This window comes from Aethalodelphis obliquidens, unplaced genomic scaffold (assembly GCF_003676395.1).
Source record: "Aethalodelphis obliquidens isolate GAN/ISIS:26980383/991018 unplaced genomic scaffold, ASM367639v1 scaffold3, whole genome shotgun sequence".
NCBI lineage: Eukaryota > Metazoa > Chordata > Mammalia > Artiodactyla > Delphinidae > Aethalodelphis > Aethalodelphis obliquidens.
The window spans coordinates 12,340,508-12,362,798 of record NW_020837947.1 but is presented as its reverse complement, the minus strand read 5'-3'; the positions used below and the strand labels follow the sequence as shown (position 1 = coordinate 12,362,798).

At 42.9% G+C, this 22,291-nt stretch overlaps 1 protein-coding gene across 6 annotated transcripts in view; it reads right to left on the bottom strand.

Moving 5' to 3' along the window:
• Positions 1–8,855, bottom strand: part of IPCEF1 (interaction protein for cytohesin exchange factors 1) — a 183,006-nt gene extending 174,151 nt beyond the window's left edge. For 2 of the 6 annotated variants that reach the window (XM_027082952.1, XM_027082988.1), the window contains exons 1-2: positions 8,184–8,847; positions 818–942 (exon numbers count right to left, since the gene is read on the bottom strand). The gene's annotated coding sequence lies outside the window, so the exon portion shown is untranslated. Of the gene's footprint in view, positions 1–817; positions 943–8,183 lie in introns of all 6 variants that reach the window. The other 4 variants (XR_003427982.1, XM_027083008.1, XM_027082962.1 and 1 more) reach the window with 4 other exon arrangements.
• Positions 8,856–22,291: the final 13,436 nt, after the last annotated feature.

Sequence of the window (22,291 nt, the reverse complement as noted above, 5' to 3'; positions counted from 1 at the left end):
AAAGGTGAACAAGCACAAAGCAGCCTTATCTAAAAATAAGAAATCACGTGGCATCCTTTTCCCTCTGCCCTCAAAGCGGCCATATGTTACTGGACTCTCAGGTCCAGCAGACCCAGTTCAACTTCTGACTCCAGAAGCAAATTGTTGAGGTTGGGATCCTGACTATACCACTTACTGTGTGACCTTGAGCCAGGTTCTTAACCTCTCTGAGCCTGTTTCTTCATCAGGAAAAGGGAAGCTAGTTAATAACAGCGCTTCCTAGAGTCATCTGGTTAAGAAAATTAGACAATGAATATACAGCCTTTAACCCCTTCCCTGGCAGACAGCAAGTGGACAGTACACGTTAACTCTTAGCAATAACAGTAGCACCGACTACACAAGACATACAGCCGCTGGGCACATGGAAACAAATGCAGCCTGTTTGAGAAACTACAATCGTAAACAAGGAGCCCTCTTGAATGCTGTTTTCTGCCTTCATTCAAAGGCTTGCCTCAGTGGTGCTCACTGCCCAGAAAGTTCCAAGCAATACAGAGAACACCTCACTAGCCAGGGGCCTCCATCCACTGGCAAAAGGTGCACGTCCTTGGTAAGAAACATGAGGCTGTGGGGGCCAGGCAGCAATGCTCAGTGTCTGAACTCAGTTCAGGATTGAGAGGAGAATCTTGCTAATTTGCTCCCAGTGCAGAGCTCACAAAGTATTTAATGCAAAGTGGAAATGACCCTGAGTCTAGGACTCTGCTGTTACCGGGAACACCAAAGTGAAAAGCAAAGTCACTTCGGAAGAAATAGCCAAACCTATCACGCTCTGGTCACTTACTCTGCTTTGATGAATGCTCTGGGGTCTCTCATCTCGCGCTGGCTTCTCGGCCCAGGAGAGCTAGGGGTCTGGCGTTCCTCTCAAGGCAACTGATTTGTACATCACTTTGGAATGTTGATGAGCGTCTACAAAATAAAACAATTGCGCTCTAGTGCCTACCTCAAACCTTGCTCGACAATTCCCTCTAAGTCCCTGTGACCTACGCAAAACGGCTCCAGCTGATTAATCAAGTTGAAAATTCAAGTGCAGGAGAGCTTGGTAGCTTCCAGGGTGAAATCCAGCTCTAGCTGGAAAACCCTGGACATATTTCACCAAGACAGTTCAAGTTCAGAACCTTCTCTTTGACAGAATGGCTGTAACTGAATCTAACCAAGAAAAGGTAGTGTTAATTCACACGATTATAAGGGAACTTAAAAGGTGACCTTGCCTGTTCTCTTACAATAAAACACATGGAAAACATGAGGTATCCAATAGGCGTTTGGTGACTATTAAATGTTCAATAACGGGTATTCATCCTACTGTATGATTAATATTCACTCTCACAAGTGAGAACAATTCTTTGCCTATTTGTCAGGATCGTAAGAGAGGTTGGGATTTATGGTTCAATAAGGAACCAGCAAATAAGGCCTTTAGCATAATTTGCTTCGGGCTTTTAACAGGTGGAAAGAACAAAGATGTTATAGCTGACCTGTACTTCAAGTGAATTAATAAAATGTTCCTGTTGCGACCATTAGTTTGCTAAACTAGCAGAATCTTCAACACGTTCAAGAAATTAATGAGACAACATGTGGTCATCGGACCAGAAAAAGAGTGCAAACTTCCCCCATATTGTGTTATACTCTGAGCTATCCAAACAGAATAATCATAAACAAGTAGCCTGAAAAGTATGGTTTTCACGTCTGCAGCCATTTTCTCAGTTTTTGAAAAGAATTAAAGGTTTCTTCCTTAAAATGTGACTTCGTATAAGTGCAGCCAAGTGTCTTCTGGCTGAGTCCTGACACCTCATAACGAATTATATCCTGTAGGAGTGGATAATGTTAAATGGAGACTCCTGGAAAGAATGTTGAGTCAGCTCCATTTCTTTCCTTTTTTCTGAGACGTCTTGTATTTTCCCATTTTAGACCAGTGTTTGGTATCAATATATAAATTTGCCTATAAATGGTTAAATGTTCTCGTCTTATGTGATATTAGAGGTTAGTACACAAGACTCCTAAGAAAGTATTTCCTTTCGTGAAAGTCAGGAAAATAAAGAAATTCTACCTTGTTCAAATGTGAAAGAATCTAACCAGTCACAACTTTCCATTGAGCATTTTGAAAGAAATTATATAAAATTAATAACAAGTCTAAAGAAAATTGAATATAAATCAAGTAAGGGGAGAAGCAAAAAGATATTTTTAGTTTTGAGTAGATTAAATGAATTAGCCGCTTACAATGATGTTTTCCTGCTAAAAGAATGTTGCTCTGCTAGGGATAATTATGGTAACAGGAATTAGAGTAATTTAAACTCGACTGAAAAGAGAAAGTAAGGGATTCTTATGTTGCAGAGAAACACAGAATATGCTTGAAATCCTGGCTATTTACGCTGTCATTAAAATAGCCATGCAGGTACCAAACTAACTTTATGTAACAAAGGGATCAACAATTACAGATGAAACCACTAAAATGACCCAACATCCATTAATTGGGGAGTTTCCATTTGCTATAGGTTTAGATTGGAGCCTTAGGTTTTATGTTTGGACCAAAGTGCTATCACATTACATCATTTTCCAATTCCAAATATTTGAACTTTTCTTTCACTATACAACTTGGAGAAGTAAATATCCTCCCAAACAGACACTACTGTTCCATATCTAGTAAATGACCACATCAGTATAATAGTCTGAAATCCCCAGCTAGACTCAATTTATGAAAGAATGCCCTTTTATAGATTTCACCATAGCCTGATTTCCATTTTGTAAATGTGTTCCATTGTTTAGTGTCTGTGTTCATTCCCATTCAATGATGTAGTAAATCTACTGTCTGAGGCCCAATGCCACAGGTTAAAGTCAGAGAAATGAGTCATATTGGATTTGGTCCCTAGAAGTGCTTGCCAGCAATTAGATGAGTTTATTACTAGCATTTACAATGGCTTTTATTCTTTGGTCCCTGTATTCGTTTCCTAGGGCTATAGTAACAAAAGACCTCAAGTTGAGTGGCTTAAAACAACAGAAATGTACTCTCTCATAGCTCTGGAGACCAGAAATCTGAAATCAAGGTGTTGTCAGGGCCATGCCCCCTCTGAAACCCATAGGGGAGAATCCCTCCTTGACTTTTCCTAGGCGTCTGGAGGGCCGGCGATCCCTTGGTGTCCACTGACCTACAGCTGCATCACTCCAGTCTCTGTTCTCCACGTCACGTGGTCTTCTCCCTGGGTATCTCTGTCTTCACAGGGCTTTCTTCTTATAAGGACATCAGTCTCATTGGATCATTAACCTTAATTTAATCACATCCACAACACCTCCATTTCCAAATACGGTCACACTCTGAAGTACTGGTGGTTAGGACTTCAGCATACTTTTTCTTGGGGGAGGAGGCACAGTTTAACCCATAACACCCCCTACTACCTTTCACCTAATCCTCTTATGCCAGTAAAGCTCTTGTATGTCAACTGAGTCTCTACATGGTAAGAAAATAAAATCCGAGCCAAGACAGAAGGCCCCATTGGTTTATAACGTTTTTACTTTCTTCAAAGCATTTCCACTTAATTGCATTTGGTCCACACAACAAAACAGACTGGTTAGGTATTTTTATCTCAGCTTTTATGGATGAGAAAACTGAAGCATGGAGACGTTGAAGGCCTAGCACACAACCTTTATATGCCACAGGCAGGGCACTTAGGCCTCCTAACCTCTCCATCTGTGCTGCTCCCACTAATAAATAGAGCCTAATGTGTAGCATTATCACTAAGGGTGCAGTGACGCTCAAGAAAGGCACTGGATGTTTTCAAATTAAACAGGATGTTGTTATAAAAGGGCAACAGGAGGGACCCTTGTGAAGGGAGAATGTTATATATCTTGACTAAGGTTGTGGACTAACCAGGGATGGCTCTGAAAGTCATGGAACCCCCCTGGCTCTCCAGACCCCTTTGGTTCCTGCTGGTTCCTTACATAATACTTTAGGGCTGCCTAAGAAGCAGCTACATTGACAACCACATATGTGCAGTCATGTCAGGGCACAGGTAGCTCCCTGAAAAGAAAAGAAAAATTCCTTTCCAAACTCTTCAACCAAGAAATGGAAAGGAATGTCCCTTAAGGAGATTTCAAAGTAGAGCATGAATCTGTTCACACTCCCCCTTGGTCTCCCAATTCTTGGCCTCAGATAACTATCCTGTATAAGAAAATCTTTAATGCAAATGAAATCAATGTAGTGTCACGTACGATGGTAGTTAGGCCACAGGCTCAGAGACACACAAAGATCTGGGTTTGAATCCTATCTCTGCCCCTGCCTAGCGGAGTGGTGTTAGGGTACTTTACCTCTCGAAACTTCAGCTTCGTGGAGATAACAGTAGTGCTATTTCCCAGGATTGTTTTGAAAAGTGATTGCTTTGACGAGTGTTCGTGTAAAAATGAAAGTGTTGATTACAGTGCCCTGAATATGGCAAGTGGTCAATAATATCATTGGTTTGTATTCAATGCTCCACACATGAGCAAATGCTATGGACCAACTGTTCCAAAGTCTACCATGCTGCTGCCTCTAGTTCAATTCATATTCCATACTGGGCTTTCTGGCTTTTACAGCTGGTCATAAGGTCCATTGTCTGTTTGATTAATTCTTTCATCTCTAATCTAAATTTCAGTTCTCACTGAAGATCTGGTCATTTTTTAGTCAGAATTTTTTTAAGAGTTCATCCACACTCTAGTCATTTTGGGGTGAGTTTAAACTGGCTAACTGTTCACCTTTCAAGTCCTTTTATTTCAACACCCGTGTCAGTTTAGGAAATCTGTCTTTTGCTCACCTTTGTTCACTTTTTTGCCTCTCTGTCTGCCGATTATCTCTCACTCGATCATTTCTAAGTCAAGGACAGGAGATTTATTCCAATACCTATAAGCCAAAATACTGGATTTCGGTTAAGTCTCTGATAAGGGCCTCCTCCACAGTGACAGGCCAGCACTGGGAGGTGGGATGGCCGAGATCCTAACAAGAAATATTTCTTACTGCACAAAAACATTTTTCTGATCTCTCCCCAGGTACACCAAGATGAAAAACACAAGTCAACATTCCCTTAAAAACTAATTACTCTTATGGTGGCAAATCTAAACTTAATTTAGAACTATCAAATTGACGTTGAACTTGCTAGAAAAGCACCCAATACAGGTTTAGAGGCAGCTGTAAATCATATAGACAAAATTGCCCTTTTTCATGCCATTCTAGGAACTAAGTAGACCAGTCAGTCCCAGAGAGGACCTTTTTCACTGTTCCCACTTTAGAACTGTCACACGATTCTGCACCAGTCTTAATCTCAAAGGAGACCCCCCTATGAAAATTAAATAACATACATTGTGTTATTTCATCCATTGCAATGAACCACAAACTTCAGCACACTGTAACTAAAAAACTACTTTTGTTTCACTTTTGGTGGAAGGTTAAGAGTTAAAATTTTGCTGATTTATTTTAATTCAACATTTATTTTGTTTTCAGATTTTTAAGGTAGTCTCGATATGCTCCACTAACGAAACTTTTGAAAAAAAATAGAAAAGCACAAAGACAAATATAACTATCAGCTATAAACCAACTTAATTGTATGTTCACGTTTTAACATATTTACCTCAATCTTGCTTCTCTGCAGTGTTTTTACATAGCTGAGTTATGTTTCTCCTTTTTTTTAACTTAGCCTTAATATATGACATAAACATCATTTTATTGATAGTATTTTTATATAGATATACCACCATGTGCTTAACCATCTTGATAACTAGGTATATAACATTTATTTTTAATAAATAATTCTTTAAAAGAATCATGCTCAATTTATGAAATTTAGAAAACAGCAAAAAAACATGAAGAAAAGATAAATTGGTGGTTAAATCTGTAAGTGCGGCTATAGCGATTTAAAAACTGAAGAAAATATACTGGTAACTGCCATTTGGTGAAGATCCACGAGGTGGCAGGCACCGTGCAACCGTATTTCTAATCCTTATCGAAAAACACAAAAAGGTCAGTTTATTATAGTCACCATTTTGCAGGTTCAGAGGTCATAGAGCTAGTAAGTGGTGCATACGGATTTTGAACAGCTGTGTCTAATCCCAAAACTATTTTTCCCGACTATGTCACACTGCCCGCCCATCATCACCTCCACTTCACCACTTCTTCCACCACTACCGCCACCTCCACCACCACTTGTATCACCACCACTTCCAATCCCATTCTATCACTACCTCTCCCACCTCCTCTGCCATCACCTCCACCCCCACCCCCAGTATCTCCACCACCATCTCCATCACCACCACTATCACCTCCATGGTCCCCTCCACCACCAACTCCACCTCCACCTCCACCATCACCTCAATCACCACCTCCAGTATCTCCATCATCACCTCCATCACCACCATCACCTCCACAGTCCCCCCGTCCACCACCAACTCCACCTCCACCTCCGCCACCACCTCTATCACCACCTGCAGTATCTCCATCACCTCCATCACTACTATCTCTATCACCTCCATCACTACCACTATCACCTCCACAGTCCCCTCCACCACCAAGTCCACCTCCACCTCCGCCATCACCTCTATCACCACCTCCAGTATCTCCATCATCACCTCCACCCCCGCCCCCAGTATCTCCACCACCACCTCCATCACCACCACTCTACCGCTCCTCCACCTCCACCTTCACCACCATATTGCCACCTTTAAGGCTTCTTATCATCTCCTTTCTTCATACGCTTTCTTCTCTTCCCACCTTCATATTCTCCTCCTCTCCTGCTTCACTCTGACCTTTTCCAACCTGCAGTTCCTTATGTGCCTGGGTAATGGAAACAGGGCAAAGGCTACCCTACCACACTCATTTTATGAACAATCCCAATCAGTCATTCAGTCATTCAACGAACATTGACTGAGAGAATTTTATGGGTCAGGCACTGTCCGGAGCACTGAAGAGTCCAGTAATTGTCCCATTTGTAGGATTTTCTTCAATACCAAAGAGCTTATTTTTAAGGATTTTTCTGCACTCTCACACACCATTTACCCTATTAAACCTGCTTGCAAAGTTATCAGCCTGTGCTTGGGTTCCCAGCTCACATCGCCTGGCCTCCATGCCGGATAGAAAGCAGAAGTGAGCTGCTTAAGAAGGATATGAGAGTAAAAAGGAAAGTCTCAGGCAACAGTCATGAAGTAATTTCTTATCTCTTATTGCCACAGCAAGCTACCGCGGGAAAGAACTTCCTATTTCCGTACTCAGATGATGTGTATTTGCTTAATGCAGCTTACCTGCAAGAGTTCACACATGGACCCTCTCCAGAAAAGACACTTGATATATAAAGAGAGGAAAGGGACGTTTAAAAAATAAAGAATGAGAACACCATGAAATACACGAACTGAAGTCCTTTTTCTTCTCACTTGCATGATGTGATCAGAAAGAAACCTGTGTTCTTTCTGTTTCCATTTCCACATAAAATTTTAATTATCTGGAGAGGAATCAGACTCTGTGTATGACTATACAATGCCTAGGACAGTACTAAGAACACACAGGCCCCTACAGACTAATAAATTCCACTACCATAGTCAAAGATGCCTTGGTGGGTTATAACCCTGTCTCTTACAGTTAAATTTCCTTCACACATACACAAGCAAAGAAAACCAAATGCTTCAGATGCCCTGGGTAAAAACCTCTGAACCAACATCACCTAAGTTCTCGTTTTCACACAGCGATATCTTGTCAAGCCTGTGATTTTATCTAAAAGTAAGATCCCCTCCAGCTGCCTGCATACAAAGGGGGATTCTCCACAAAGAACACACCTTCTCAAAAGAGGGTGGCCACAGAGTGTTTCCCCAAATGAACTCCTCAGGACCCACACACATGCTGAATTGTGCTTTTCTAAATCAAAGCCACGGTCTGAGGTCCCAGCAGCTATCAATACAACATCCATTTAAGAAACAGAGGAAAGCAGAGTGAGTACACAGCTCTCTCCTTCAAAGCTAAAGAGTGTCTTTAGCACTGGACTTGACAGCAGCAAGTTTATGAAGAGCTGAGCAAACGGTACATCCCAAGAGTCACATCTTAGTTACAACTCACTATGTTAGAGAGAGCACTAGGGTATCCACTGCTTTACCATCTTGCGATGCCAAGCAACGACTTCATATATCAGCCAAGGAGTGGTTTTACTTACATGCAATAAAAAGAGAGTAAATCCAAGCACTGGCTCTTTATCCCTGAATTCAGAAAATTCATAATACTCTGAGGCCAAGGTTGAGGATTCCACTGTAAGCGGCCACAGCTCTGGCGGCTCTGGCTACACAGGATGACCATTAGAGGCTGACCAGAGGGTAAGGCTCTTTTGAAAGAAGAGGAAGTGTTATCTCTACTTCCCCAATGTCATTGTTCTTCCTTCTTGTCATTTAATGAACCCTTCCTCAATTCTGAAACCCAGGACACGGTTCAGGCAAATCAGTCGTGTCTCATCTGTCTGGCTCCACTGATCATTAAACACTACTCGGTGTGTTCATTTCCAGGACACGTGTGTGAAACATTGCATGGTTTGGCTGTGCTGATTTGGAGGCAAAGATGTTTATCTGCCGGCATGGAGGGCGAGGTCATCTGCAGGCACGGAGTGCAAGGTCACCTGCAGAACTGTTCCGGGTGTGTTGAGTTGAAATGCCGCTTTTTTATCATCAGTCTTTTTTGGCTGACTGTTCTTTCACATTTCCCTTCTTTCTCCTCTCTTAACGGTTCATATTACTTATAAATAGAGGGCACAGATAAATTCATAAAAAAGCATCTTAGGATAAGAACAAGGCATAGCCTGCCATTCTTTTGTAGCATACTGAACGGACTAACTTCAAAACTTTTCCTTCACGCACTAGAAAAGGAAAATGACAGGGAAAAGTCAGATTTGAATGCATCACCCAGGGGGTTCACAGGGGGTTACCCTACAGGTTTATTTAAATAAAGTATATAAAATTCCAGTCCTCCCACTTCTCCTTTTCAATACCAGTTTCCTTTATACCTTGCTGGGGAAAGAACACAATCTCATTATATTTATACTCCACTTTCAAAGAAAAGGAATCAAATCATTAGAAACAGGCTCATGACCATTCAGTTTCCCAAGATGTGGTCGCTAGATCGCTAGCACGTGTATTTAGTTATCTATCACTACGTAACAGAAGACCCCAGGACTTAGAGGCTGAAAACGACACACACCTATTACCTCTTAGTCTCTGAGTGTCAGGACTCCGGGCCCACGTTAGCTGGTTCTCCAGCTAAGGTCTCCCCCAAGGTTACTGCCAAGGTGCCAGCGGAGACTTTAATCATCTCAAGGCTCGGCTGGGAAAGGAAATTCCTCCAAGCTCACCCACGTAGTCCTTGGCAGGATTCAGCTTCTCAAGGGCTACGGGACCGAGGGCCTCAGTTCAATGCTGGCTGTTGCCTGGAAGCCACTCTCTGTTCCTCACCCCGTGGGTCTCCCCTCGGGCAGCTCACAACATGGCGTCTGGCCTCATCAGAGCAAATAAGCGAGAGTGAAAGAGAATGGGAGCAAGGAGTCCAGCTCCTGGTTACACTCCCACGTGTCATCTTTCAGGCCTGACCATAGGTAATTGCGAGGGCTTTCCCTGGCAGGTCTCACAGGGACACTGCCCTCCCCGCAGCAGACTTGGTGACAGCAGGGCACGGCAGCGTCTGAGGCAAGCTCTTGGCCCTCCCGGGTCAGTCTTGCTCTTTTGCATATTTATATCCCAGAGTCATTTTATCTGAGACCTTGGACAAGGTCCTCTTCTGGTGTCTCTGCTGAGACCCCCTTATAAAGGGAGGTGTGAGAACCCCCGTTACTCAGCCAGGACTAGTCCATTCCCGGCCCCCTCTCACACACGTACACACACCTCGGGGGCCCTCACACCGCTGGAGCCTTTTATTTGGGGTTCCCTGCCCAGTGAGAAGATCCCCACCTTGGTCCTGACCCCCAACAATGCACCTTGCCCTGGGGAAAATGGGACAGGGGGAGCGGGCCCTTCCTCCAGCTATAGACTTGCCTGTGCGCTCACGGGCAGTGATCTCTCACTGTCGCCTTATGGCTTTAATCGGCTGCTCCGCCACCAACAGTTCAGCTCTCCTGCCCAGCTCAGCTGACCTCCTGACAGAAAGCGAGTGTGAGCAAGAGAGAACTCACAGGGCTTCCCTGGTGGCGCAGTGGTTGAGAGTCCGCCTGCCGATACAGGGGACACGGGTTCGTGCCCCGATCTGGGAAGATCCCACATGCCGCGGAGCGGCTGGGGCCGTGAGCCATGGCCGCTGAGCCTGCGCATCCGGAGCCTGTGCTCCGCGAGGGGAGGGGCCACAGCGGCTGAGCCTGCGCGTCCGGAGTCTGTGCTCCGCGACGGGAGGGGTCACGGCAGCGAGGGGCCTGCGTAAAAAAAAGAGAGAAGTCACGGTCTTTTGTAACCTACTCTCAGAAGTGATATCCTAACACTTTTGCGTCATTCTGTTTGTTAGAAGCGAGTTACTTGGTCCAGTCTACACTCCGGAGGAGAGGACTCTAAAAAGTGTGCATTCTAGGAGGTGGGGATCACAGGGGGTTACCCTACAGTTTTATTTAAATAAAATATATAAAATTTTATCCAAACGGAAGTTGTCCCTGTCCATTCAAATATTAACAAGAGGGAAGACTCATCTAAGGATAAAATCATCAATATAGTCATAGTACTAAGGGGAAATCTGAGCCTTTCATCCAAGCGGTAAATTAGCCTGCAGCCCACTCTAGTCATTACCAAGATCACACCGCTCAGACCTGAAAACCTAACGACCCTCATCATTCTATCTCTAAGAAACAAAGTGACACACAAGCAAAAACCTAAATGACACTATAAAACTAGCCTAGAATCTGGAAGGTGGCTGAAGCAATTTCAGTAAAAAGAATACCTTTTCACCTAACCACAGGAATGAGAAAAACCTCAAAGCAAGCCCAGAGTTGGACTCTTCTATAAGCTTATATAGGTTTATACAGTCACCTTAATCACTTACCCCATGAGGATCAGAAATCCCTGAGACCTGGCCTTTCTGCTCTTAATGGTCAATGAATCTGCTCCTTCCTAAGGATGACAAGGCAGAGCTTCACTGCATGGGGCTCCCCCAACCCTACCAAGTACAAAAGCAGATCACTCCTTCCGTCTTCCTTTCTAAGCAGGAGCTGCTTAGATCAGGGCAAATAGAGGGTCTGTTTCCTGGCCCACAACCACTGGAGATAAGGAGAAAAGGGTCATTCTGGGTGGAGGAGTAAATAATTCTAAGATCTAAATTGACTTTAGATCTTCCTAATTTGAACAGGTACTGATAACAGGTGACAGAAACCAGTGTCACTTGACTTGCAGTTTAACTGGCAATAGATTAAGGGCAACATTTTCAAAAGCAAAGTGGAAACCCTCTGTAAGGCATGGTTTACGTTTCTGCTTTTTCAGAAGTTTTTGAATTTATAGATTAAACATGACATCCCCCATACCTCACAATCCAAATGTCAATAAAAACTGTGTTAAAAATAAATAACTGTTGAGGGAGCAAAGAAAGAGAATGTATAACAAAGTTGCTATCTTGTCAAAGCTTTGCCTTTGGGGATTAAATAATGCTTTGAAAACTAGTTCAGTCTCTGGTCTCAGACATCTTTGATTTCTTTATGTTAGTTTCATGAGAAGATAAAAATTAAACCAAATCTGTGGAGGAGTGACAGGATTATAAAATACTAGACATTTTTTTTTTTTCGGTACGCGGGCCTTTCACTGTTTTTGTGGCCTCTCCCGTTGCGGAGCACAGGCTCCAGACGCGCAGGCTCAGCGGCCATGGCTCATGGGCCCAGCCGCTCCGCAGCATGTGGGATCCTCCCGGAGCGGGGCACGAACCCGCGTCCCCTGCATCAGCAGGTGGACTCTCAACCACTGCGCCACCAGGGAAGCCCAAAATGCTATACATTTTGACCAGGGATAAAATGAAAGTTCTCCCAGTGGCTTCTTGTTTGTAGAAACTTTCTGGGCAGTTCTGCCTCCTCTTATCCCTGTGTTGAGTTGTCCTCTAGTGGTTTGCGTTAGGTAGCCCCCAAAAGTAATAGATGATATGAAAAGTATTTAGTGATATCAGTAGCAGGGCCTCGTTTCTCATCAGGCTTTTAGATGTCATCTTCAAAGACATCCTCAAAGGGCACATAATTTACAATTGTAGGGCTAGAATTGGAGCCACTTAAATTCTCTGAGCATAATCACCTGATTTATAGAAGTGGAATCCTCTTCAAGTCCCTCCAGTTCAAGATGGGCTGATCACAGATTTTTTTTTCCCCTTTCCCTCCCTCCCAAGACTTCATTAAAATGATAGGAAAAGTATAAAAAATATATAAACCGACAATAGCAAAAGTAAAAATGGAGGAAGCGCATTAGAGCTTGAGAGATCTCAACAGATTTCTGGCAGATGGGATGACAGAGGAGGGGTAAGAGATGAAGGAGGGCAGGGGAATCACAGCATCCCACCCATAAGGAGGACACTATGGGAGAAATGGACTGCCTGTGATGAGGAATCCCTGAGCAAATCAGGACTCAGAAAGCCAAGAGAAGCTTGAAAATCTAAATAAGTGAGGGGGCTGAAAATTGGAAGATTCACTGAAAGTCTGTAAGAACCTAGCCCTCCTCCCATACCCCTCTGTCAAACATCTCTATCAGCCCAGCCTTTACACAGCAAACACCCACAATCCTGCAGGCAGCCATTTCACCCCACCCTGGGCAATATTACGGGGGATTCTCCTCTAAAAAGTTTGAAATTATACAGAGAATACAGGCAATGTATGTGCATATGGGTACTTCAGAGTAAGAACTCCGAATTCTGGTATGAGAGTGTCACTCAGCACATGCTGGGGCATGACATCATCTCCTTTTTGGGTAACCACGAAATGTAGAAAAGCGGGAAAACAACCTTCTAATCAGTGTCCTTACAGATATTTATGAAGATATTGTATCCATAAAAAAAGAACAGGGTGCTAAGAAAGATAAAAATCTGAGAACAAGAAAGAACCCTTGGATATTATAAATATGATCGCCAGTTAAAGATGCTAATGGAAGCTTGGGTGATAAATTCAAGTAAATCTTTCAGGAAATGTTACTCAATGATCTCATCAAAGAAATAACATGACAGGTTTCCGTTAAGCGAGGTTCAAGAGTATTTGGATTAAAAAGTCTCACTGTGGGGCTTCCCTGGTGGCGCAGTGGTTGAGAGTCCGCCTGCCGATGCAGGGGACACGGGTTCGTGCCCCGGTCCGGGAAGATCCCACATGCCGCGGAGCGGCTGGGCCCATGAGCCATGGCTGGTGAGCCTGCGCGTCCGGAGCCTGTGCTCCGCAACAGGAGGGGCCGCAACAGTGAGAGGCCCACGTACTGCAAAAAAAAAAAAAGTCTCACTGAGTACCCAGGAAAAAGAATTTCAAGTTATGGTCAAATTCCCAAACACCAAAGACAAAGAGAAAATCCTAAAATCTCCCAAATAGAGAAAACAAGTCACTTCCACAGAAACAAGAAACTGAAAGTTTCCAGATTTCTCTGGAAGTAGAATTGAGGGTTAGAAGGCAAGTGAGCAAAACCTCCCAAGTTCTGCAGGACCTTGATTTCACACTAGAGTACAACATTCATTCATTCAGCAAACATCTTGGAGCACCATTTCAGGCCCTGGGGATACAGCAGAGGATGAACAATAAGGCAAGCCCTGCCCTCAGGAGCCTTCTGTTCTTGCCCCAATCAGGATGGTGTGCTCTCTACACAAAATAAGCCACAGCTAATGTGTTAGGTAGTAATAAGTGCTAAGGAGGAAAAAAAATAAAGCAGTGTAAGAAATGCACAGAGGATAGGGAGAAAATTAGGCTAAAAATTAGATGGGGTATCCAGGGAAGAACTCATAAAGAAGGTGATCCCAGAGAAAATATCTGAAAGAAGTGGAGTGAGCCAGCAGACATCAGAGGAAAGAGCGTGATCAGAAGAGGGATGAGCAAATGCAAAAGCCCGGAGGCTCCAGAGCCTGACTGGTAGGGCAGAAGAACAGCAAGGTGGCGGGTCTGGCCAGAGGAGAGGAGAAGTATTCAGGAGGGTAAAGGGAAGCCATACAGAGTTACGGTTGGGTTACATGGGGTCATGAAACCTGGGTTTTGGCTCTGATCACCTAAACCAGGAGTTGCCAAGCTTTTTCTGTAAAGGGTTAGATAGTAAATATTTAAATAATAAGTAGTCACAGATCAGCTATTCACCTCTGCTGTTGCAATCTGAAAACAGCCACAGACAATATGTCAGTGAATGAACAAGACTGTGTTCCATTAAAACTTTATTTATGGTCACCAGAATTTGAATTGTGTATGATTTTTGTGCGTCACAAAATATTCTTCTTCTTCTGACTTTGTTTCATCCATTTAAAAATGTCAAAACTATCTTAACTTATGAACTGTACAGAAAACAGTCAGCAGCTAGATTTGGCCCATGGGCAGTAGCTCGTTGATCCTGAACTAAGCTATCAATGAAGTATGAAGGCAGAACATGCCTATTTTCAGACACAAAAGAGCTGATGCAGAAAGATGACCTCCCACACACCCTGTCTTAGAAATTTACTTGCAAAAAAGGGAGTAAACCAGATAACGGAGGAGGTAGAATCCAGGAAATAGAAGACCCAGCTTAGGGATGGAATGAAAAGGTGTAATAAAGCTGCTGGCAGAGACAGCAATGCCGCAGACTGAAGCATGAGGGGAAATGGCTCCAAAAGCAAAGTTTGGGGGAGAAACATGGGATCACAGAGTGTGGTACTATCCTTGAAAACATGGAGTAAGCTAAGGGTCGGTAGAGAATTTAAAAAGTAAATTGAGGGACTTCCTGGCAGTCCAGTGGTTAAGACGTCGCCTTCCACTGCAGGGGGTGTGGGTTCAATCCCTGGTGAAGGAGCTAAGATCCCACATGCCTTGTGGCCAAAAAAACCGAAACAGAAAACAGAAGCAATATTGTAACAAATTCAATAAAGACTTTGAAAATCGTCCACATCAAAAAAAAAATCTTAAAAAAAAAACAAATTGAAAAAGTAGTTAGAATACCCCAAAATAAAAATAAAAACAGTAAAAAAACTAAAACTCAATTATTCTATATTACTTGGTGGTAAAGTAAGTAATACTTATATAGGCACGACAATGCAATACTCACAACTGATTTCCAACTTTAAGAATCAAGGTATAGAGAAAATATAAAATTAGAAAAGACTGTAAATAAGCCTTGACAATATAAAAGTTAAAATATGCTGCGCTATCCATTGACAGATGAAGGGATGAAGAAGATGTGGTACATATATACAATGGAATATTACTCAGCCATAAAAAGGAATGAAATTGAGACGTGGATGGACCTAGAGACTGTCATACAAAGTGAAGTAAGTCAGAAAGAGAAAAACAAATATCGTATATTAACGCATATATGTGGAATCTAGAAAAATGGTACAGATGAACTGGTTTGCAAGGCAGTAATAGAGACACAGGTGTAGAGAACAAACGTATGGACACCAAGGGAGGAAAGCGGGGGTGGGGTGGTGGTGGTGTGATGAATTGGGAGATTGGGATTGACATATATACACTAATATGTGTAAAATAGACAACTAATAAGAACCTGCTGTATAATTAATTAATTAATTTAAAAAATATATATGCTGGGCTGTAAAACACGATAGCCACTAACCATTGAAATTTAAATGTTAGTTAATTAAGGTGAAATGAAATTTAAAACTCCAGTTCCTAGGTCACACTAGCTGCATTTCAAGTGCTCAAGACCACTTGTGTCCAGTGGCTACCATATTGGACATGGAACATCTCTACTAATGCAGAAATTTCTATTGGAGAGCACTGGAGAAGTGGGGAAGTGGATGGTGCTGGGGGGGGACACAGTTTGAGGTGCTAACTGACAATGTGAAAAGTCAGGAGATGCTGTATAGGCAAGAAACAAAGTGTAAGCATATTGTTCAGAAAATCACCCAAGTAACTAACAGAAGCACTAAAAATAGAAATTTAATTATAATGGGAGGAGGAAAGAGATGATGAGGGTGTTTGTTCTCAAGTGAGCCACACTCTCATTGCTTGTTCTCTGAGGTCAGTAGATAATGTCCGAAATTGACAAAACAAGAAGACCATGAATACAGTGTAAAGAAATCACAAGAAGGATTCAAAACAGAAGAGCTAAGTGGAAAGCCTGTGAGTAGGTTGGAGGGAAGAAGGTTGCAGCAGCGGGAAGATGCTTTTCCCTTAGCTCCCCTTGCCGGGATCACCCCAGCTACCCCAGCTGTCTGTCCTTCAAGGTGCAGCCCATGAGTCACTTCCTCGGGAAAGCATTCCCCATCCTTCAGACTATGCTATTTCCTCCTCTTTGCTCCCAAAGTATTATCTACAAAATCTCAAATTCTGTTTTATTATGATTATGTTATGTGACATGTGTCTTCTCAAGTCCCTGTCCTTAGAAAGGCCCTGAACTGGGCTTCCCTGGTGGCACAGTGGTTGAGAGTCCGCCTGCCGATGCAGGGGACACGGGTTCGTGCCCCGGTCCGGGAAGATCCCACATGCCGCGGAGCGGCTGGGCCCGTGAGCCGTGGCCGCTGAGCCTGCGCGTCAGGAGCCTGTGCTCCGCAACGGGAGAGGCCACAACAGTAAGAGGCCCGCATACCGCAAAAAAAAAAAAAAAAAAAAAAAGGCCCTGAACTTTGTTTAATGCTCTAATATCACCCTTTCAAAATTCCTAATAATCCATGGACAAGGGTTCCCCTATTTTCATTTTTAACTGGGACCTGCAAATTATGCAGCTGTCCTGCTTGGAAGTTTCGCTGCTAACTGGACGGTCAGCTCTTTGAAAGCAGGGACAGATTGTTTTTTAAATTTGTATCCCCATAGGCCCCTCAGTAAATTACCATTTGCCTAACTGATACTTACATATATTTTACTTGTGAGGGCTATAATTTTACACTCTAAGATCCAAACACATAATCCATCTTTCAGGAAAACTACGATTTGTGCTATGCCAGGAGTCACCCTAACACATCCATAAAGCATCTCTGACTCTTTCTCTGATTCGAAATGACATAATTACAGTTTTATTCCTTTCTTTTTAAGCCGTCTCCTTCTCTTGTGCTGTCAATCCCTCTGGGAGAGGCAGCCTTTAAGTTTCACTAGTGAACCATCACCAATATGAGCTTGTCAGATCCCTTCAGTTCAGACAGAATCAACCCTATCCCAAAAGCGGGCGAATCGTTTCAAGCTCACACTTTGAACACAGCACACAGCTGTGTTCCTGATTTGGGACGGTATTGGTAAAACATACATACAAGTAACTCAGCTTCCTGAGCCTCACCCATTGCAAATCAGTGAAGTGAAAACGTTAGTTATACATGAAAGTACATCAATACTCAAGATTTTTTTTAAAAAAGAATATACATATGTCCAAAACATACGACATCCTCTCTAATTTTTGCCTGACCTGAAGCATCTTTTCAATATTTTCCACTAATCAATATAATAACCTTCACCTTATTTACTATTTATTACTATTATTAATATTAAATACTATTCAATGTATTTATGGAATATGTTTCTTTTTTTTTTTGCGGTACGTGGGCCTCTCACTGTTGTGGCCTCTCCCGCTGCGGAGCACAGGCTCCGGACGCGCAGGCTCAGCGGCCATGGCTCACGGGCCCAGCCGCTCCGCGGCGTGTGGGATCTTCCCGGACCGGGGCACGAACCCGTGTCCCCTGCATCAGCAGGCGGACTCTCAACCACTGCGCCACCAGGGAAGCCCTGGAATATGTTTCTTGAGTGCTAGAATCTGAGGGTTCTGAAGCCTGGTCAGGAGGAGAACTCAGAGACTTAGGAGGAAAAGGAGGACAGGAGACAGCATAGGACTGGGGCCAAATAGAAGGACTATGAAAGGTCAGAGACGGAGGAAAACAATCTGGTTGGATCTCCCTGAGCCAAATTCGCACAGGACACAGCATAGTCTCTGCTCCTTGAGGCACAGATGAAGTATCAACAGGAGAGATGGGGCAGGGGATGACCATCTATGCCGAGAGAGAAGGTTCAGGAGGTTGGCACGTTGACGACCAGCTTGGTGGTTCTCACTGAGCTCGTACAGCTGCCTAAGGGACATTTTGGAGATTTATAAGGGCTTTTGTTTGTTACAGGGATTGAGAGTTGTTTCTGGCATTGAGTTGGGCTGGGGGTGGGTTTCATGGCAAGAGTTTGATGCTGCTCAAAACCAAAGCGAAGCCTCATAACAACGAATTATCCTATGTCCCACCCAACTTCGTGTCCTGCCAGATATTCGTAAATATGAGTAGTATACAAGTTTTACCTTCCTGAGTCTAGAAGCAAAGAATTTTTTGCATGGCTTTAATATTAAAATATTAAATATTTAACATTATATTAATATTTAATATTAATATTTGTATATTAATATTTAACATTAAAATGTCATTACTTCCAAATTTATCTTGTAAATTTGTTTTGTTTGGAACTTTATGAAGAACCATTCACCATTTCAAAAAACCAAAATAGCACTGGAAGCCCTGCTTATGGAATCAGTCTTATATCCACCTGTATTGGTAGCTGTGACATTCACAGTGTTTTGACATATGTATGTGAATATGGTTAGCTAGGTATTCTTCAAAAGCTAAATATCCTTTTAAAGTATCAACAGTATTTAGTTGAGTACCATCTTACTAAACTAAATCAAAACTTATTCCTTGGGAGACGCAAGAGGGAAGAGATATGGGAACATATGTATATGTATAACTGATCCACTTTGTTATAAAGCAGAAACTAACACACCATTGTAAAGCAATTATACCCCAATAAAGATGTAAAAAAAAAAACTGATCCCTTATAAATTGGAGCAAGGATCTGACTATTTCTTTTGTTTTCCTAGTATGATCATGTCTGAGCATTTATAGATTAAAATACATATTATTTTATTGTAAACCACTTTTATTTCTTCCTCATATCTCATTTAGGACATGAAGAATTAATAGAGAGCTTATTGTGTGCCAGACATATTCTATGAGCTGTGCAGGCGACCCTCTCTATCCTCACAATAACTCCTTGAGACAGGTATTCTTACCCCCATCTCAGAGATGAGAAACTAAGGCACAGAGAGGTCAAGTAACTTGCCCAAGGTACCATGGCAGAGCCCGGTTTCAAACCTGGGCAAGCTGGCTCCAGGCCTCACGCCCTCAGCCAAATTACTGTACTGCATGATATTGGGGTTTTTTCTTTAAGTTTAAATGTAAGTAGGGTTTTTTAAGTTTATAAGTAGGTTATATTATTTGTGAATCTCATTTCGAGATAGTAAAGAGGGCATTTCAATATATATTTTATCAAGAAAAGGGAAGCATGGAGTTGGATGAGGATGAGAATCATTGGTGTAGCTGAGAAATGAAGCTATGGGAGGGAGGAGTAGCAAGAAATAAAAATGAAAGGATGTCTGAGGCTGGGACTAAGGCACATCTCACCTGCCAAGCCAAGGAGTGTGGAATGAGTTGTATAGAAGGACCCCAGCCCCCTTGAATAAAAAGCATCTTGGGGCTTCCCTGGTGGCGCAGTGGTTGAGAGTCCGCCTGCCGATGCAGGGGACACGGGTTCGTGCCCCGGTTCGGGAAGATTCCACATGCCGCGGAGCGGCTGGGCCCGTGAGCCATGGCCAAAGAGCCTGCGCGTCCGGAGCCTGTGCTCCGCAACGGGAGAGGCCACAACAGTGAGAGGCCCACGTACCGCAGAAAAAGAAACAAAAACAAAAAGCATCCTGGATATAATGTAGTTTCCTAACATTCTATCATTTTTCTTTGCAGAAATCTTCTCCTTGTTAAAAGAAGCAAGATTTCCAAAGACAGGGATTTTTTTAAAACTGTAAACCCCAAGGTACAGCGTCTGGCACATGATGGTCAAGTAATGTTTGTTGAATTAATTAAATTTTCCAGTATTAAAGACTAGAATGTAAAAGCTTGGTGCTTGGCTTCTCTCTGTCTCTCTCTCTCTCTTTCCTCTCCACCCTTCAGTCACTTGCTTAATTAGGAAAATCAATAGCTCCAACCTGATACCTTTGGGTCTTCCTCTTAACAAGCAAAGATCCCCGTATTAGTCTCACCAATGGGTTATTTTATCACTTTAAGAAACCCCTATGCCTAAGAATTGCAAAGTTTAAAATAATCATTCCCTGTTTCAGTAAATGAGCTAGTAACTGGGGCAATTTTAGCCTGGATTGTTTCTTAATAGCAACCTGCTGACAAATCCCATGGAGTCTGCAATGCTGTGGGTTGAGAACCTTGTTTTACCATCTCTGAATCAAGCCTTAATCAATAATAATAATAGGAAGACCACACCCAGGTGGGACACAGCATCTCAGCCTTACTTACCTCACTCGGTCTTGAGGACAGGACTAAACCAACATTCTGTAGGTAAGGCCAGGGCCCACCCAAGGCAGGTGAGCCCCCAGCCAGACTGTAGCTGGTTTCACGAAGCAGGCCTTTGGCAAGTGAAGGTCTCATCTCTCAGCCACAAAGTACTCCTTCTAGCACTCTTGAGCACTCTTTCCCCATCTCCTACATTTCCAGCCATGACTGTATCCATGGCCCTGGCCCAGGCAGAGGCTCAGCAACCCTGGATCTTCCACACCTGCCATCTATGAGCATCGTCCATCAGCAGACACTATGGAGCCTGAAACGATGGATCATGGTGGAGGCAAAATAAGAGACTCTCACAAAATAGATGATCAAAGAATTGGACACACAAGTAATGGGGTAGTTGCTGGAAATACTTTTAAATATATATCTGCCATAAGGTTTCTAGTATACATTACAGTAAGTCCCCTACATACAAACCTTCAAGTTGCAAACTTTCAAAGATGCGAACATGCGTTCCATCAACATCAGGCGTGCGTGAAACTGCATCTTGCCCTCCGTCTCCTGTTGCTGGCGATCCTTCAGCTCTACCATCTCCCACCTCCCCTCCCTCCTCCAGTCAGTAACTCTTCTTGCCTGTTCCCTCGATGCCAGCCCCTGTGTGCCAGCTGTTGTACTGTACTTTTCAAGGCACTGTACTGTAAGATTTAAAATGTTTTCTTTATTTTTTTGTGTTTGTTTTTTATGTATTATTTGTGTGAAAAATATTATCAACCTATTACATATAGTACTATATAGCCGCTTGTGTTACTTGGGTACCTAGGCTAACTTAATTGGACTTCCAAACGCGATTGGACTTCCAAACGCGATCTTAGAACAGAACTCATTTGTAGGTAGGGGACTTACTATATTTGTTGAATTTTCAAGATGTTACTAGCAACTAGAGTCAGTAAAGAATGAAGACAGAAGTGTTGTAGAACAAGGATTCATCTATAAGTAAGGACTGATAGTTTCTTCAACGTCTACAGGTCCAGAAATTCATGGTACTATAAATTGGAGTACTTCTATGATCATAATTCCCTCTACACTATAAATTCCTATAAGCCAGGGCCAGTATCTTGTTCATCGATGAACCTCACACAGGTCAGCACATGGTAGGCACTCCATGAATATTTGTTGAGAAAGTGAAGGAAAGATGGAAGAAGTAGAGGAACAACGTAAGTGGATGCGCCGGTTTCCCACTGCTCTTGTAACAAATCACCACAAATCTGGCATCACAGACCTATTATCTTACGGTTTTGAAGGTCAAAATTTCAAAATGGGCTGTCAGGGCTGTATTCCTTCAGAGAATCTAAGGGAGAACGACTTCTTTGCTTTTCCAACCTCTAAAGGTTACCTGAATTGCTTGGCCCATTGCCCCACATCACTCCAATCTCAGCTTCTGTTGTCACATCACCTTCTCTTACTCTGACCTTCCTACCTCCCTCTTATAAGGACCCTGTGATTGCACCGGACCCACTAGGATAATCCAAAATACTCTCTCAGTCTCAAGATCTTTAATCACATCTGCAATGTCCCTTTGCCATGTGAAATGACAGATTCTGGGGATTAGCACAGGGACATAATTGGGGGGCCATTATTCAGCCTACCAACAGTCTACTGGGGTAGACTTTTTCCTTCACTTAATTCTAGTAGTTTATAATACACACTGCTTGTGTATTCCGTGAGTGGCTAGATCTCACTTAGAACGTGAGCTATTATAATTTCCTTCCAAGCCCTAGCTCGGTTAATGAAACTAACTAAGCCAAAGCAAGAGAGACATTAGGTTTTTTCCAGACCCCTATCTACCCTTATGAGTAAAGCACC